General features: G+C 39.3%; 1 protein-coding gene across 8 annotated transcripts in view; it reads right to left on the bottom strand.

The window, feature by feature from the left end:
- Positions 1-17,251, bottom strand: part of ADGRV1 (adhesion G protein-coupled receptor V1) — a 591,098-nt gene that overhangs the window by 48,942 nt on the left and 524,905 nt on the right. The window lies entirely within an intron of this gene.

Below are 17,251 nucleotides of genomic sequence, written 5' to 3'. Positions count from 1 at the left end.
CTGTTTTGTCCCCCTCCCTGTTTTTATATTATTTTTGCTTCCCTTATGTTCACCTGTTCCGTGTATTAAAGTTCCCATATGAGTGAAATCATATGATGTTTGTCCTTCTCTGACTAATTTCGCTTAGCATAATACCCTCTAGTTCCATCCATGTAGTTGCAAATGGCAAGATTTCATTCTTTTTGATTGCCGAGTAATACTCCATTGTATATATATACCACATCTTCTTTATCCATTTATCCATCGACGGACATTTGGGCTCTTTCCATACTTTGGCTATTGTTGCTAGTGCTGCTATAAACATGGGGGTGCATGTGTCCCTTTGAAACAGCATACCTGTATCCCTTGGGTACATACCTAGTAGTGCAATTGCTGGGTTGTAGGGTAGTTCTATTTTTAATTTTTTGAGGAACCTCCATACTGTTTTCCAGAGTGGCTGCACCAGCCAAAAGTAGAAATTTTAAAAAGAAAAATTAGTCACTTACAAAGTCAATTGGTCCAGCCCTGGTTACTTCACCAATAAGATGAAGTAGTTGATTTAAGGTCACTTAGTCAGTGAGAATGTGATAGAATGATAAAAATACTTTGGTGTCCACGAATGATCCAAGTTGTAGGGAAAGGGGCAAAAAAGGCGAAATATGTCATGGGAGACAGAAATCCAGAGAAGCGGGAAACAGAGGTTAGACAGGGTCTGGTGACAGCTGTAAACAGAAGGAGGGAATTACAAGTGTAACTGGATGCCAGTAGAGAGAAGTAGAGGATCTCTCAGAATTCTGGATGTAGAGAATGAGAGATCCTCTTGCTAGACCTTCAGAAGATATGTGTAAAAGAATGAACAGTACTAGAATGAATCCCATCTATGGGATGGGTAGTAGTTGCAGCCAGGGAGGATTCTTGGAAAATTCAGAGGGATGAGCATAGCAGTGCTGTGAGGAGTATAGTGCAACAGAACTAGCCTCCTCCTCTCAGGTCCACAAAGGGAAACAGCAGATAGAAACAGTGTTAGTGTGCGCCTGAGTGGCTCAGTCAGTTAAGCGACTTTGGCTCCAGTCATGATCTTGGGGTTGGAGCACTGGGCTCTGTGCTGACAACTGGGAACCTGTAGCCTGCTTCAGATTCTGTGTCTCCCTCTCTCTGCCCCTCCCCCACTTGCACTCGGTCTCTGTTCCTCAAAGATAAGTAACATTAAAACAAAACAAACACTGTCAGTGAACATTAAGATAAGGAGTATATATCATTTTGCTAATTCATACTGATTAACGAACCCATTTGGTGATTCAAATAAAGCAGATTTCAACCAGATTTTATATTTGGTTTTTCCTCATTTTTGCATTAAAAACATGCATTCCATGTTGAAAGAGGAGAACACAGATGAAATTAAGTATAAAGGACTGGTGAAATGTGGTTTTGTTTTGGTAGAGATGACCTTTCTGTTTCTCTGACTCTACTTTTCCTAACAAAATATTTGATTCACATGGTTTACAGGCAAAAAAAACCCAACAACAACAACAACAACAACAAAAAACCCCACAACACAACAAAACAAAAAACCGTTGTGGACTCTATCCAAAGAATAAAGTACTAAATTATAGTGTACTAAAAGAAACCGACAAGTTGCAAAGCACTGTGGCTTGTATCACTTATACGTAAATAACAACATATTGAAGCATGGGGAAAAAAGATAAAAGTGGATTTTACAAGCATGTGAAACATACAAAACTTTGGGTGATAAATACAGCAAATCCAGAAAATTTGCAGCAATGATTCAGAGGCACCCATTCTTCAAGAGATCTCTTGCACTTGCAGATCCTATCTACATTATGGTCTTCTAACATTTTTCTGATTTATTTTTTGAAGAGAAGCTCATGGGTAAAGAAAAGAATGGGGAAGAGGTTCTAGTACAGAATCTATAGTCAACTATTGTAGTCAATCTTGGTTTACTTGTAGCATTTTATTTCATTTTACTGAAGACTGCACACACTAAAGGCATATTGCTACATATGAGAGACATCCAAACACTGTATCATAGGTCAGCATGTACTCAGAAATAAAACATAATTCTCAAAAGTGTATCACAGGAATACAATATGATATTGAAAAATCTCCACAGGTATGACTACTTAAATTTGTTTCAAGCATAAACATTTCTAAAAGATACTGAGAAATGTAAAGGTATCATTGTTAATAATAGGAAAAATAATATAAATTAACTTGTTACTAATACAGTATTGTTACAATAAAATAACAAAGAAGCAGATTCTTCCTGGGCTCAGAAATGCTAGACCAAATTAAAAAAAAAATTTTTTTTAATGCTTATTTACTTTTGAGAGAGAGAAACAGAGTGTGAGCAGTGGAGGGGCAGAGAGAGAGGGAGACATAGAATCCTAAGCAGGACCCAGGCTCTGAGCTGTCAGTGCAGAGCCTGATGATGGGCTCGAACTCATGAACTGTGAGATCATGACCTGAGCTGAAGTCAGACCCTTAACTGACTGAGCCACCCAGGTGCCCCCCTAGACCAAATTTTCATACTTAGGATGAGCACTGCAAAGGGAGACATCCCTGTATAACCTCCCTTTTATTTTTACAGTGATTCCTCATGAAAGTGAATAACTTAAAAGCATATCATCTGTGATCAAGTAGCATTTATAACTCTTATAAAATTTATTTACTAAGACTATTGCCCCTCCAACTCACTGTACTAGGTCTGGTTACCCCATGACCTGTTATTCTGCCAAGCCTTGAAGGGGAAAAGTATAGGAGGGCTTTTTGATGAAAAAAATCATAGGTACATTTATTCAGTTTTGATTTGCGTCTTTTAAATCTTCATTTTAAAAAGAAAAATTTCCTGGGTGCCTGGGTGGCTCAGTTGGTTGACTGTCTGACTTCAGGTCAGGTCATGATCTCACGGTTAATGAGTTTGAGCCCCATGTCAGGCAGGCTGCTGTCAGTGCAGAGCCTGCTTCAGATCCTCTGGCCCCCTCTCTCTCTGCCCCTCCCCCACTCCTGCTCTCTCTATCTCAAAAAAAAAACCTATTTTTTAAAAATTAGGAAAGAAAAAATTCCTTTGAAAAACTTCCTCTCAGTAAATGATCAGGTCAGTACTAAAGTTGTAATAATCAGGACCTACAATTCTAGTAAGTTTTTTTCTACACTATTCCACTGGAGTTTCTCTAATGCTTGTAGTGTTGAAGATGGAGGTGGATATTCAGTGATGAACAAATCTTCAGTACAAAATGCTGCAACCACATCAACCAACGAGAGGCTGCATACATACTTGAAAGGGAGAGAAACCAGGCAAGCAAAAGGGAGACAATGTCAAGTACCAATGTCCTCACTTCATTTTAGGAGACCTAGGCACATTCAGGACAATTGCCTCCTGGATTGATCACAGCCAGTGAATACGAAGTTCTCCTTCTCTTTTTCTGTAATTCCATCATTTCAGATCGCCTGCCTAGCCCCAATTAGAGCTAAGTTTACTATGTCTTTGTCTTCACACAGGAACAATCAATTAAGTGGAGGCACATAAAGCTAGACACTTTGAATATTTTCTTAGAAAAGGTGAACTGGACTGTGCATTTGCTGCCATGTTTAAACTCAGTTGATATTCACTGAAAGGTAACGCGTGTTACAGACTTCAGAGAACAGTGGAGTTCACGGGTGAGAGTGTTACCAGAGGTTTAGAAACTCACTCTATCTGGTCTGTTTAGCTCAATGCATATGGCCTCTGGGTCTCCTTGGAACAGACATCCGGATTCCTAGATGCTTAGAGCCTGGGCCGTGCAATCCAATGCTTGATTTCCTCCAGCCCTGTCTTAGTGTGTAAGTGTGTCTCCTACACAGGTTTTCTGTCCAAGAAGGTCTATGCAGTATTTAAAAAGACAGACGAAGCAATTGATCTAGGTGGAAGGCAGTTCAGTTGCAGCAGTGGCTGGAAGTGTAGGCTTTAGAGAGTGGAGGGGACAGTGACACACAGGAAGAAAAGGCAGAAAGGATGGATATAAGGGAGCCACAGATATAACTTCACACTTTTTTTTTTAAAGTTTATTTATTTATTTTGAGAGAGACAGAGAAGGTGTGAACAGGGGAGTGGCAGAGAGACGGGGAGAATCTCCAGCAGGCTCTGCACTGTAAGCATAGAGCCCAATGTGGGGCTTGACCTCAAGAAACTGTTGAGACCATGACCTGAGCTGAAATCAATAGACCCTTAAACTGACTGAGCTACCCAAGCGCCCACCTCCACACGTTTTTTGTTTTTTCTTTTGTTTGTTTGTTTTTGACCTTTTCCTGCCTTTAGGGATAGGAGTCACATTTTTTGTTTCCATTTCTGTTCTCTCAGTCCTTACAAATGTTCTCAGCAAGCAACAGGAATGTGACTTGCTAACTTGACTCTATGCTTAAGGTCACTTCTATTAAAACTGGCTACATTAGAGAACTAGGGAAATGAAGGATATAAGAACCTATGGAGAGTATATTCACTGTGGAACTCTCTGTCTCATCTGGAGCCTGCTGGATGTTGCTGCTGCCCTCCAGTTCCCTCAATAAAGATCTTCAACTAAGCCAAAGACAGACTGTTCTCTAGGAGATTGTGACTTTGTAATGGGCATCAATGTTAAAGTAAAGGAACATTTACTGCAATGCGTTAGTTTTTATAAGTGAAAGGTAACCAAATAACAATTCATGTTAATTATAGTTATTATGCATTAATTTAATGTTTATTAATTCACAAGAGAGAGATACAGACAGATAGACAGAGCATGAGTGGGAGTGGGGCAGAGAGAGCCAGGGAGACACAGAATCTGAAGCAGGCTCTAGGCTCTGAGCTGTCAACACAGAGCCCAACCTGGGACTCAAACTCACAAACTGCAAGATCATGACCTGAACCGAAGTCGGACGCTTAACCAACTGAGCCACCCAGAATGCATTTTAATTCATCTTGCTTGTTAATACATTTTAAGTCAGCAAAAATTTTAAGTTAGTAGGCATTTGTTGAATAGCTACTATAAGACAGCCTTCTGCTGAGGTGCCGTGGGATAAGTAAGCAAGAGGTCCTATGGTCTTCGAGCATTGCAAAGCCTAGTAGGGGAACTGATCATAGTACACGGGATCCCAGCTCATGACTTACTGGGAGTGTGATCTTGCCTAAGTTACTCAATTTCTCTAAGCCTCTGTCTCTCCGTATGTAAAAAGGCAAGAATAATAGTCCTTACTTTACAGGATTGTTGTAAAAATTAAATGATAGAAGTATAGTTCCACATAATAAGCACTCAATAAATACCTGTTGAGTATTTATTTGAGCTGTTATTGCTCTGATTTTTTTTCAGTTTTTTAAATTTATTTTGAGAAAGAGAGTGAGCATGAGACAGGAGAGGCAGGGAGAGAGGGAGACAGAATCCCACGCAGGCTCCACTGCCAGCGCAGAGCCCGATGCGGGGCTTGAATCCACGAACCGTGAGATCATGACCCAAGCTGAGTTCAAGAGTCAGAGGCTTAACCGACTGAGCCACCTGGGTACCCCTATTGTTTTGATTTTTATTATAATAGATATTCAGCACAGAGGCATGGAAATGTGTCATCTAACATATACATTCATAAATACATTTCAGAGAGATTAATGCTCTTCAGTGAATGAATACAAAATTTCCAGTGTTATGATATTGCCTCAAACAATAAGGTAAAAATGTATATAATCTACCATATCACTCCTTTATAATAAGAGTTCCAAAATGTTACAGAACAAAGGACAAAATATAACTAATAGATTTTATGTCTACATCATACTTATATAGTATCTAAACACTGGGGATTGTAGCCAAATAAGATCACTGAGATGGTAGCTTAGCGAACGTGGCCTGTGACATCATCATTCTAAACTGACTGAATAATCAGCAATTACAGAAACGCTGCTGATTTCAGAGATATGCTATGAAGATCTGAAGCTCAGGATTTCTGTTTATGTGAAAATAATCTTAGAGGCGTCTGGGTGGCTGGGTTGGTTGAGTGTCTAACTTTGGCTCAGGTAATGATCTCAGAGTAAGTTTGAGCCCCGCATCGGGGCTCCCTGCTGTCAGTGCAGAGCCCTCTTCGGTCCCCCTCTCTCTGCCCCTCCCCAGCAAGCATGCATGAGCACTCTCTCTCACTCTCTCTCTCAAAAATAAATAAACATTTAAAAAAGAGAGAGAGAGAGAGAGAGAGAGAGAGAGAGAGAGAGAGAGAGAAGAATCTTAAACTAAATGCAGGTATCACCTTAGGGGCAGGAGAAAAGTAGTTAACATTACTAAGCACCTATTATGTGCTAAAAACTTAAGGTATTTTTTGTTGATTTCCACAGATGCCTTCTAAAGTTAAGGAGAAGTATCCATCCCCGTTTCAGAGAAAGTAAAGAAAGTGCCAAAAATCACAAAACTAAAAATTAGTAGGACAGTATATGTACTCCAAAGTCTTTTAATGCCATTATTTCATGTAATTTCTCAAGCTGGAGAATGCTATTTAAAATACTGCAGAGGAAAACAGTGACAGAGAATTGTTTTATTCTAAAGGATGAAGACTGAATTTCCTGGATCTGTTCATCTAAAAAGATTTTTCAAAAACTTAGGTTTGTATGTGAATTCATGCCATTTAAAACTTTTTTCATCAAGATTTTAGTTGGCATTTTTTAAATCCACATTTTAAGAAGGTAGTCCTATTTCCTAGAGCAGTAACTTTCTGGAACATGCAGCCTTTAGTTTCTCTTCAGTGTGGATTATGTTTTTCTTTGGTTTATTTCAGTTTGCCGAAATAGGTGGGAAGATCTTGTTCTGTGTGTGTGCACACATGTGTGTGACATATAAAACATAAAGTACCCTCTTCATCAGCTGACCTTAAGAAGTTCCAGGCACAGGGGCCCCTGGCTGGCTCATTTGGACGACCATGCAACTCTTATCTCAGGGTTGTACATTCGAGTCCCACACTGGGTACAGAGATTACTAAAACAAATAACCTAAAAAAAAAAGTTCTAGGTAGACATCTTCATCGGTGTTCCCAGGAGCACCAGCACAGTGCACGTGTCTTAAAAGGTCACCCACTCCACATCTGAGGACTTGCAGTGGCTCCAAATATCTTTACTTATCAACACGCGTTCAGTTTACGCTAAAAATTTATTAGATACTTGTTGAAATAAATTTATGGGGATTTTTGCTCCTGGCTTTGATGGATTTTATATCAGATTAACCCTCACTGAGTGGAATTCCACAAGCTGGAGAAAACACTTTCAAACACACATGTACAATAATAAAACAACAACACAGACAGTAACAAAAGAGCAGATGAAAGTCATCCGAACAGCTAGTACTTGAGGAGCCAAGATCTTGTACAGAAGCAAAATCCATACAGCAGGGAGCCCTCCATTCACTGCCCCCCCACCTTTTTTTTTTTTCTTCAGGGAATTTTCCAATTCAAAGTGAGATGCCTAGAGGCAGAACAGGAAGTTGCAGCCTGGGACCTGCTGCAATCTGAGCAGGTTGGGGAGACGAAAAAATAGGGTTCAAATCTACTAAGGCAATCAGGACTTGAGGGGCCAAGATTCTGAAGCAAAAGAGAACTATAAAGGCATTTGCCACTTCCAAAGCTGACTTTGTGTGGGAAGAAAGGTTAGGAAACTACTGGAATCCAGCTGCTTCCAAGGCTTAAAAGCTAAGCAGAGAATTCAGCAGTCTCACCGCACCAGAGAATGAAGAAATGGAGTCCAAAGATTGCCATGCAGGACGAGTTCCAGTTAATACAGTAGGTTTTCAGTTGAGCCACTTGGATCCCCCAAACTTTTACTTTGCCCCAAGGGAGGGGGCAAACTATAAATAGATTAGCCACAAAGCCTGAAAGCCAGGTTCTGTTGGACCCTGGGGAATTTTCCCTGGAAAATCTTTTGTTTGGCCCACACCCTGTTTGCTTTTTTCATTTGCATGCTTTTCGGAAGGGTCTGAACTCTCCAGTTATACAGTCCCCACCAAACCCTAGATAGTCTCACAGTAAGCTTACATCACTCACGTGAGTTACCTGTTTGGACCTGAAGGCGTGTGCTACACATTTAAAAGCAGATCAGTGACTACAGCAGATTCATGTCACAAAATAAGCATTGTGATGATGGACACAGGGGAACTATGGTACCTGTATATAGGGAATACCTCTGTGTGAGTGGATGAGATCATTCAGTGATCAATCAGTGGCTTAAGAGAGGATTTAAAGGCTAAGCTTCCTAATCTCTGTTTGGCCTCTCATTTGTCTTTATGTGGTTCTGGAGATAACCATTTCTTTTGCCCATTTATTCTTTTATAATATTTTGTATTTATAAACCATGTACTTTATACATTGTATTTTGTACATATATTTTTATATCATCTCTAGGATAAAATTCAGGGCATTTTTGGATTTTACCTCCATTTGGAAAGTAGGTAACTAAACCTTGCAGGTGTCAAGTCTTTTGGTACAACAGAGGTTTTAAGACATTTGGGGCATCTGGGTGGCTCAGTCAGTTAAGTGTCTGACTTCGGCTCAGGTCATGATCTCACGGTTCGTGGGTTCGGGCCCCACATCAGACTCTGTACTGACAGCTCAGAGCCTGGAGCCTGCTTCTATTCTGTCTCTCTCTCTCTCTCTGCCCCTCCCCTGTTCACGTTCTGTCTCCCTCTCTCTGTCAAAAATAAATAAACATTAAAAAAATTAAAAAAAAAAAAGACACTTAACTGCATCCTCATTGCATTGCATCTGGCAGCTCAGCATTGAATTTTACCATAACATATACATATAAAATGTATTTACAAAAATATATATTGATCCCATCCCAATATTTGAGTAATACAAGAGATAGGAATAAAATTTTAAGCCCTGGAAAAATTATGAATTAACACAAAGGCAAAGAATCTGAATGACCAGGGGAAATATGGCTCCAAATGTTAACTGCTGGCTGTGTTCTCCCAAAACTGTTTTAACAAAAGGGGGTAAGTGGCTTGTTTACTCTAACTCTTGTGGCATTGTGATTTCAAGGATCAGAGGAGTGCTAGATCTTTTCACTGGTGAGATAAGGGCCCTGCAAGTCCAGGAGGGTATACTACATGGTTGAAATGCAAAAAATGTGATCAGAAAGGGCACAGAAAAAGTTCTGAAATGGAAACATTAGGGCAGGAGAAATGGAGGCAGCTGTTTTGCAAGGATGAAGCCAGGTGTCAAAAGGTAGTCTATACAGTCCCTTCATTAGTAACAATGTATTCGTGGAAGATACCCACTGGCAGATCAGACCCTGACACTTTTATTTACAAAACCTAGTACAAACAAAAGTGAAAATCCTGCAGTCTGTCTCAAGAGCCCTGCCTGGCCAATCAACAGGGTAATGAGAAGGCAACGTTAGATGTTGTCATTTATTGTCAAATAGAGTTAAGAAGTTTACTATAGGAAAACAGAAAGATGATTCCCAAGCCCAGATGTTACTGAACATTAGACAGTGGTATGACCTAATCAAGACAATTTAAATACACCTCCTTGTCTTAGCTTCTGTATATTTATTTGTAAAGTTATAGAAATGTTCTGGGATGTTGAAGAGCACACCAGGCATTCATTAGTCTCTCCATCTCACGCTACAAAAGGAGTGTAGCTATTTTTTTTTTTTTTTTTCACTTAACTTGACATGGCTCTGGGACAAATCAATGAAAGAGTCCCAACCTCCCCTGGCTTCAACATGTTTATTCCAGGGTTTTCTGGGAAGATTGCTTTTCCACTCTTCATGAATAGTTCATGTGCTAGTCTCCAATGGAAACAAAGTGACATTTCTTATTACTGTTGGCTGTTGGAAAGCAATTGCAAAGAGAGTGCCTTGAAACAATTAGTCCTCTGTAACTGATTATTTAACAATGTGTATTTCCCAAGAGCTGTTTATCCTCAAAAGGAAGCAGCCAAGACTAAATATGTACTGTATCTAAGCCGACACCTGCACTGAACCCCTCTGGATGCTAAGTAGGAATTCTCACAGAAGAAAATTAATGGAGGATTATTAATTTTCTTCTCTATTCCATTTGCAATGAACTCTGTATGTTTCCTGAGCAGAGAAACATGTTCCATTTCTTATGATACCTCAAAGACTATTTTCCTTTGGGAGAATTTCTTCATAAGAGAAGGCATTAGTTTTAAAGCTGAAATTCAATATATAATGACAAGAGATACGTGGAAAACAAGGAAGGAAGAAAGGACATAAGGGGAAAGAAGGAGGGAAGGAAAGAAAGAGGAGTAAGAAAATAAACACTATTTTTCTGTATTAAAAGAATATTTATTATGTGTTCAAAACAGTCTAGTTGGGGCACCTGGGTGGCACAGTCGGTTAAGTGTCCGACTCTTGATTTCGACTCAGATCATGACCTCACTGTTCCATTCCGGGAGATGAAGCCTGGCTGTTAGTGCGAAGGCTGCTTGGAATTCTCTCTCTCCCTCTCTCTCTGCCCCTCCCCTGCTCAAGCTCTCTCTCTCTCTGTCTCTCAAAATAAACATTAAAAAAAAAACAAACAAACAACCTCTAGTTACCACCAAAAAAAAAAAAAAAACAATAAAAAAGTAAAAGAAACTGTTTCTACCTTTGAGTTACTTATTTCCCAGCCTAATGTTTAAGACATGGGGTGAGGAATAAAAATGATTTTAACCAGCTGATCTTAAATTTGAACATAGGCTATATATTTTTAGCTACAAATTCCATGTTGTAACTCCCTTCTCTGAAATAGCGAATGGTTCAAAAATTGCTAGGGAACATCTCGAGACCAGATGCTTGTATAAATGAACATGTATAAGCCAGTTACAGACAGAGAGAGTCAAACAGGACTCTGAACAATGTAGTCTCATAACTCACATTCTGAGAAGTGTCATATCCCAATACTATGTAAAGTTCTGCTCCCTTGCCAGCTTATGCATTCCAAGAATGCATTTCAGTTTTTGGAAATGTTCTTATATGTATATGAATCTTTTCCAAAAACGTGTTTTCCAGCATCTTTAAGAAGCTCATGCCTGATATTGCTGGCTACCCTTATTATCCTATATGGGATTCCCTACACATGTGAAAAAATTGTCAGTTAGTAAGGCAGCCCTAGAAGAAAATCTGAAATAAATGCTGTATTTAAGTCTGAATCTGACTGGTTCCAGTTAAAAATAGAAAATACTTTAGAACGCAATTAAGCTAGGAGTGATATGCAAAATGTGTGATGAATGTGGCACCTACACTGACCAATCAGAATGGCTGCAGGTCTAGAGCTGGAGTTAGGATCCTGGAGGCTCCCTATCTGGCCACGCATTAACCTTTCAGCTGCTGGAAGTCTGGGGATTCTCCTAGATTAAGCCTGGGACATAGGCAAAGAGTTTAAACCCTAGCCATTTCCATATTTTAACAACTGACAGGGTTCAAGCAATGCCTAGCAGCTGAGGATAAACTCTTGTGATTGTTCCCATTATTGTTACACCGTTTGGATATACCTTGGACTAACCAGTTTAAGAAAGCTGTGATGTATAAGCATGAACACAAATCTTAGAAATAAATTCAACTCACTTTAAAAAAAAAAAGATTATTGGATTAATGGATCAGGGAATTAAAAAAAAAATTAAATGTGGTCCCTTATGAATTTCTTGTGGACTATAGAGACATTTGGTTAGATGATAGATAACAAGGATATTCATAATAAACTGAGGTCACATCAATGAAATATCCCAGTGATTTGACAATAGCTGTCTTTAGCCTTATCCCAACTTATATCAATGAACAAGAAATTCAGAAAATACGTATAGTGGACATCTCTTACAATGGCCCACCTACCACTGTTGCCCCTCTTTTATTGATAAAAGTATCATTTCTTCTGGTGGGAATTCCATTCTATGTAGTTTTTGCGATAACAATTGAACTCCTTCTACTGATGGAGACTGCTCATGACCCAAGTATGGCCAGAGTACCTTTCACATGTGACTGGTTTCTGCATAGTCGGTGATCCAAGGTGAGGGTAATTTAAGTCTTAAAGGCTTTTCCTACTGGGGAATAAGCTCCTTCCATCCTGGGGTGAGAAAGCTGATAGGAGGTGAGTCTTGCACTGGTGGTACCACCATGGTCAATAAGATATTAAGCAATAAAAATAATAGCAGACAAATTTAGAATAATTTTTCTAAACTCACTTTGCATTTGTATCCATCATGCTTTATAAAGTACTTCATACACATTTTCTTAAAAGCTCAAATGTATTAGATGCTTGGTAGCTCAACCCTGAATCTTCAGAAAGTGATCAAGAAATTCCTGATAATATTTCAAGTGATCAAGATTCCCTTATTTATTTATTTTTATTTTTAATTATTTTTGAGACAGAAAAACAGAGCATGAGCAGGGGAGGGGCAGAGAGAGATACACATACAGAATCCTTAGCAGGCTCCAGGCTCTAAGTTGTCAGCACAGAGCCTGATGTGGGGCTTGAACCCATGTCTATGTCCATAGACATAGGAGAAGGTGTGCAACATCACTACTCATCAGGAAAATGCAGATCAAAACCACAGTTAAGATATCACTTATACCTGTGAGAATGGTTATGATAAAAAAAAAAAAGGCAAGATATAACAAGTGTTGGAGAAGATGTGTAGAAAAAGGAACCCTCATACCCTGTTGGTGGGAATGTAAATTGGTATAGACACTGTGGAAAACACTAAGGAAGTTCTTCAAAAAATTAAAAACAGAAATCCCATATGACCCAATAAATCTACAACTAGGTATTTACCCAAAGAAAACAAAAACACTAATTTGAAAGATATAGGCACCCCTATGTTTACTGCAGCATTATTTACAATAGCCAAAATATGGAAGACTTAAGTGTCCACTGATGGACAAATGGATAAGGAAGATGTAATACTTATATACAATGAAATATTATGCAGCCTTAAAAAAGAATGAGACAGTGCCATTTGGACCTAGAGAGTATTATGCTAAGTGAAATAAGACAGAATGTGAAAGATAAATACCATATGATTTCACTTACATGTGGAATTAAAAAAAAAAAAAGAATAAACAAAGAAACACAAAGCAGAACCAGACCTCTAAAAACAGAAAACAAACTGATGATTGCCAGGAGGGAAGTGGGGGTGGGAGGATAGGCATAATGAGCGAAGAGGAGTGGGAGACACAGGCTTCCAGTTATAGAATAAGTCACAGCAATAAAAGGCACAGCATTTAGAACACAGTCAATGATATCATAATAGCGTTGTATAGTGACAGTAATTACACTTATGGTCAACACAGCATAATGTGTACAGAGATGTTGAATCACTATGTTGTACACTTGAAACTAATGTAACATTGTGTGTCAACTATACTCAAATAAAAAAAATTTTTTTTAAAGATTTCCTTTTAAGGGTGCCTGGCTGGCTTAGTCGATGGAACATGCGACCTTTGATCTTGGGTGGTAGTTCGAGCCCCCATGTTGGGGGGTAGAGTTTACTTCAAAAACAAACAAACAAAAAGATTCCCTTTTTAAAATTTCATCAAACAATATATATACAAAAATTCAGATTATTATAAAAAGATAACTTTCATCTGTTAGTCTCTGGGCACCTAATCACATAATAATAGTCTGGATAAAATAATAGTCTCTATCACATAATAATAATCTGGATAAAAAAATGAAGCAGTAATCCCCTTTGAGCAAAATACAGTAGCCAAGCATAAGATACACACTTTTGTGGGTGCAGATATTGACAAAAGCCAGTTAAAAAAATACAAAGCCAATAAAAAATAATACTAACCACTAAGTCTTCATGGAACATACTTGGAAGATCTTACTACCATATAGCCATATTCTATGAAAATGCCCAAGTTGACGACATGAGACAGTTTACAAACTAAATGAACTCCAACGGACCGTAGAGAAATCATATTTTTCAAGTGTTTCTTTTTTTAACGAAAAATTTTTTTAAACGTTTATTTATTTTTGAGACAGAGAGAAACAGAGCATGAACGGGGGAGGGGTAGGGAGGGGGAGACACAGAATCTGAAACAGGCTCCAGGCTCTGAGCGGTCAGCACAGAGCCCGACGTGGGGCTCGAACTTACAGACTGCGAGATCATGACCTGAGCCGAAGTTGGATGCTTAACCGACTGAGCCACCCAGGCGCCCCTCAAGTGTTTCTTAACAGGCATTTCTTTTAGGAATGATTAACTGAGCACTGGTACCAGGAAGGTACTGGTGTGCCAGAATGGCACATAAGCTCGTGGCTTCAAGAGTGTCACAGAGATGGAATGAAACTCATTAAATATGCGTTTGAGATGTTTTTAGTTTTTACATATACTTAGCTTTGATTAAGTTCCTCCAAGAAACAGGCCATAACAATCACGCTTATATCTCACCATGAAATACAGTTTAATGTCCAACAGTCCTCGTTTATTAGTAAATTTGCATAAGTGCTCCACAGACTTTTTCGTGTATATGTGGTTTGATAGGTGATACTGGCTACCATCTTAACCTTGAGGTTCACATTTATTTAATTGCTGGTGACTGGTTCAATCATGGATTTCAGGTGTCTAACCTCTACTGAATCCCTCCAATTTCTCTCTAAGCAGTCTGTTTCTTGACCATCTATCTTCCAACCCACCATAGTTTGCTATTTACTTTCTGCCTAGAAACTTCTCTGAACTTTTTACCACTTTTAGCTCAAGCTTTCAACCCATTTTTCTCAACAAATGTCCTTGCTTCTTGACTTTCAGAGAAAAGAGAGAGCATTAGATGCAAATTCCAACTTTTCTCACTTCCAGCTTCCAAATGGTTTTCCATGTTCCTCCCTCTCTCCCTAGCCTCAGAGAGAGAAACATCTCTCCTCCCTCTATCACTTCTGTTCTTCCTGCCCTGTCCACAATCTTGCCACAGCAAAGAGTCTTTCTTTCCTCCACTTGTCAGTTTCTCCTTCTTTGTTGGTTCTTTTCACAAGGAAACAGAAACAAAAAATCTCCTTTGAACCAACCAGCCAAACATCCTTCCTAAACTATTACTTTCTTTATCTCTCTTTCTATACTCCATTAAACTTCTTGGATAAAAATAATTGCTCCTCATGTGAGGTACAGTACAATTGCTTAATATGTTATGCCATTTAATTAAATCACACCATAATCCTAAATAGTATGTATTCCTATTTCACAGATGAAGAAAGTAGAAAAAAATTTGTATCCGTGACTCAACTAAAGTCAGCTGGCTAGATTGGTGGAGTTAGGATCATGTTCACTATATCAGCAGTTCTCAAACTGTGGTCCCTAGCCTGGCTGTCTCAGCATCATCTGGGAAATTGCTAGAAAAGCAAACTTCCAGACCTGCTCAGATCTACTGTATCAGAAACTCTCGGTGTGGGGCCTGACAACCTGTGTTTCAACAAGCCCTTTACATGATTTTGCTGCAAGCCACAGGTGGGGAACACTGCACTGCACCACAATGCCCCTCGGTCCTCAGCCTATTTATCTTCTCCGCTGCACTTGACAGTTCCTATTGTTTTCTTCTGAAACTTTCTTTTCTACCAGAAACTCCAAACTCTTCTGTTCTAGTTCCCTTTCATTAATTATCTCTTTCTGTAGCTCTCTCCTAAAACCTAGTTACTAAATTATTAATTATTATACAATTATTAACTAAAATTAACTTTACCAATGACTCCCACATCTTACCAACTCACCAACCTCACTGCGTATTTCCTAGAACCCTATGCCTGATGTGATCTTCATGTTGACTAAAGATGTTGGTACCCAGCCATTCACCTGAGCCTGGCATTCCTAAATGATGTTGCTCTCGGATACTCCACATCCCTACATTTTATTGGCTAACCAAATTCCATTAATGGTTATCTTTACAATTCTCAAACCTGTCACCTGCTCTCTATTCCCAGGTATGCTGCAGAAATATTATAGGCTGGACTATGATAGGAGCCCACCTCTAACTGGAGCTGTTCCACATTTCATTACCCTCCTAAATGTTTCCCAGTCATCCTTCTAAAAAGTAGTACAAGCAAGTCATTCCCAATCAAAATTTAAAAAAATTTAAAAACAAATCAGAGGAAAACAAATAAAAACTCCAACTTTGATGGCTTCCTACTGCTTAAAAGCTGAAGTTCAACATCCCTTCCGAAGCATGGTAACATGGCACTGAGGCCAACTTACCCTCGTCTGTCTCGGCTCCCAGCATTACCTTCCGAACTGCAAAGGCTTTCTTCTTGCCACCCTCACCCCAACTCTTCTCTAAATCTCGGCAAGATTAATCAGTTCCCTTTTGTACTACCCAGACTAACACTGTTTCTCTGCCTGAAATACTCATCTCTAACCATACGCTCATCACTTACTTAACGTTAAAGGTATTGCAAACTCGATGGCAGGTAAAGTGAATGAACGAAGTCTATCCCATGTATAATAAGATCACATGCCCCATCTAAAGGGGGAAGCATCCACTTAGGACTTGCCAATTGCTGCCAAGCAAGTACTGCTATTAAAGAAAAGCCAGAAATTCAAGTTTTTATGTGAGATTTCTCAATTTTAAAAGTTTGCAGCAAATATTAAACAATTTTTTAAAGAGTTTTTTTAAAATTTTTTATTTTTCTATTTTTGAGAACAGGGGGAGGGGCAGAGAGGGAGGGGGACAGAAGATCCGAAGCAGGCTTCGTGCAGACAGCAGCAAGCCTGATGTGGGGCTTGAATTCACAAACGGTGAGATCATGACCTGAGCTGAAGTTGGGACTCTCAATGACTGAGCCACCCAGCTGCCCCCAAATATGAAACAATTGAAAACACTGTTCTGTATACCACTGTGTGTCCAACAAATAAAATACATCTGCAGGCTGCCAGTGTGGACCTCGGTGTTAGTTCCAATAGACCCCTGGGATTCAAAGCTGACCAGACAGGGCCTCTGATCTGAAGGGCCCACTTCCGGGGCTCATCTCAAATGCTAGCACTTGCAGGAGTAAACAGGTGCTTCACTCAACCTTTACAACATTTTGTTTGCACGGCACTTGGCATAGTCTATTCTAACCGCTAACTGTTTACTCCCTTGAATCATCACATTGTAAAGGAGCAGGCCTGGGACTGTAGCACTAACACAATGTGCCAGCAGCAGGTGCTTGATGATCTCTGTGGCTATACAGAGATGTCTACACACCTCCTTGTATCAACCTGATGCCAAACTTTCAAGTTACTTTGTATTTTCTGTCCTTCCTAAATCCATCTTATGATTTGCTTAGGCACTGGGCTGGAAGATATG

Source organism: Felis catus, chromosome A1, assembly GCF_018350175.1.
Source record: "Felis catus isolate Fca126 chromosome A1, F.catus_Fca126_mat1.0, whole genome shotgun sequence".
In the NCBI taxonomy this organism is placed as follows: Eukaryota; Metazoa; Chordata; class Mammalia; order Carnivora; family Felidae; genus Felis; species Felis catus.
Note: the sequence above shows the minus strand (reverse complement) of the source record. Positions and strands in the feature narration are given on the sequence as shown.